This window comes from Schistosoma mansoni (assembly GCF_000237925.1).
Source record: "Schistosoma mansoni, WGS project CABG00000000 data, supercontig 0286, strain Puerto Rico, whole genome shotgun sequence".
NCBI lineage: Eukaryota > Metazoa > Platyhelminthes > Trematoda > Strigeidida > Schistosomatidae > Schistosoma > Schistosoma mansoni.
Window position 1 is genome coordinate 44,186 of NW_017386145.1, and position 2,635 is coordinate 46,820.

Consider the following 2,635-nt stretch of genomic DNA (forward strand, 5'->3'; position numbering starts at 1 on the left):
CGACTGAGACCTCATGTGCTCAATAAACAAACTCTCAGACTGTGATGAATTTTTCGCATTCAATAGTCTCATGTAAGCCATTGACAAATTTTATTTGATCATTAACTCACGTCTATATTCCAGTGCTTTTTTTAAAACGTACAGGTTTAGTAAACCTTACGAATTACATAGACCATGGAAATATCTTAATAAAATGAGACGCCTACAAGTCAAAAGATTTCACGGCAGTTTCACAAATAACAATAAACGCGCTAAAGCAACTCAAAATGTAACAAACCATGTGATCCTGCATGACATCATTTTTATATATGACTCTAAAACTATAGCAGAACTTTTCGGTGATATTTTCACAAATGGTAATGAATTCTTAAATAGCAAATATTTTAAGATTCATGGGTGTGTCTTTTAACTTATTAAAATTTATCTCCTTCACATGCTTGAAAATTAGTAAGGCTATAAATACTCTCAATGTACAGGGAGGTCATGGAGTAGACGGGATTTCATCCTCTCTCTATATATATGGTGGCTCAGATATTCCACTTCTTAAACTGTCTATTCTCTGTTTACACATAAGTACTTGACACTTACTTACCTACCCCTGTTATTCTCAATGGAGCATAGGCCGCCGAACATCATTCTTCATCCCCTCCACATCCTGGGCCTTCCTTTCTATCCCGTGCTTACTTCCAGTTGTTAACGTCTTCATGATCCAGTCGATCACCAGTAGAAAGAGAAAAGGTTGGAGTAAACAACCTTGCCTAACAGCAGTCTTTACCTAGAATGAGTCGGTGAGTTGTTCTTTTTGAAAAATTAGGCAGTTTTATGCTTCATAGAAAATTCGTATGATAGTGATTATGTTCTTATTCACGTCATAGTGTTGAAGAAGTCTCCACGCAATCAGTGCCTCTGCTGGAGTGTTCTGTAGTCCCGCTGCTTTGCCACTCTTGATTTATCTGATGACCATGCTGATCTCTTCAATTGTTTGCGGGTTGACATAGATCAGGAAGTCCCTGAGTGCTGGTTCAATGTTCGTTGAATTAAGTGGAGCTGGTCGATTCAAGAGTTCTTCTTGTTGTCCTGACCATCTGTTTCGTTCTTCTCTATTGTTGATGATTACTTTGCCTGCCTTCAGCTTGTAATTCCTCATTTCCGCAGCAATTGAGAAGACTTTTCTGGACTCCGAAATTTTCCGGACTTTACTTGTACCTATAAAAATTGTTGCTCTGCTTGTTAGAAGGTGAATCGACTTCCGAAGGAACTCGCCATTCATCATGAGACGTCAAAATTGTTCTTTCTACTCCCAGAGCAGAGTTCGAACGATTTGAATAATTTTTTCTAATTAGCGTTTTTTAGCTGGTTAGTTTTCCACAGTTTGTAGTCCCTAATTCCATGCCAACCACTTCTTTTCTTTTGGAGCTTCGAACCAGCAGTAACCCCCGTAGAAGCTTAAGGCGGAGTTAGACACTTGGCAGTTCTGCTGAAAAGAATCCATGACATATCACACTATACGCTCATATGAAATCAGTCAGGGTTGATAAATGAATAATTACCAAGATCAAATCATGACTGATAATGGTAAATTGGCTCGTCCAGAAGTTAGAATAAACGTATATAGGCTTAACATATCAACCGAAATTGCATAGACCTCTTGTAGAAAATAGTGAATTTATTTATAAAAATATGTCCGTTTTCGATAATAAAACTGAAATAATGTGTGCATAAGGTGAATAAGAGGTAGAGAGAAAAACTGAACTATACGCGATGAATTACAGTGTGAAATGAGGAGTGAGTGTATCATACAGTAGTGTCATACTTGTGTAAAAGTGCACATGAATATCGTGAACATGCGAACAAGAGTTCATCTTTGAGAGATCAGCTCTAAACTCAATGTTCCGATATACAGTGCAATGGGAATAGAATATTATTTGCAGTAATGGAATAGTGTTTATGGGTAATGGATGATGCAGCATTCAGTTATACATATCAGTGAACAGATAATATGAACATAAACAATATTAATCGGCTGATAATGCGGGGTCGAATTTTCGGTTTTTTTATAGACATTAAAGAAGTTGCGGGTGTTTGACCCAGGTTGTCGTTGAAATAGTAGAAAACGGCGACTGCTGCATACTAATGAGATGAATTAACATTAGTTGTATATCGAGAGACACTGTGCAGCAGCTGTCGCTACATCTGGTAAACCTTTACGGGCACGCAAGCGTGCAAGACGTTGACCCATTTTAGCATCTCTTTTCGCTCGAATTGCTTCAGCTCGAGCACGTCCTTCTTCAGTAGCCCGATGAAGTTCTCGTAAGCGATTCATTTCAGCCTCTCTCTGTTCAAGATCTGTAGAAAAAGAATAGAATCCAACACCATGATCACGTATTTCTCCTTCTCTCAAATGTGCGTATGTGAGTGGACCATCTGGTTTCGGTGGACTAGATTTCTTGATGTGACTTGACAGATCTTTACGCATGCAAACTCGTTTGACACCACGTTCATCTGTATAATCCTCCCATTCTTCATCACTACAACCAGCGGGATAATTATCAGATTCTTCATCACTACTAAAAGAAGAACAAGAACGTGTAGGAGAATCCGGAGGAACTAAATCTAAATTTTCTGTGGCTTTTTG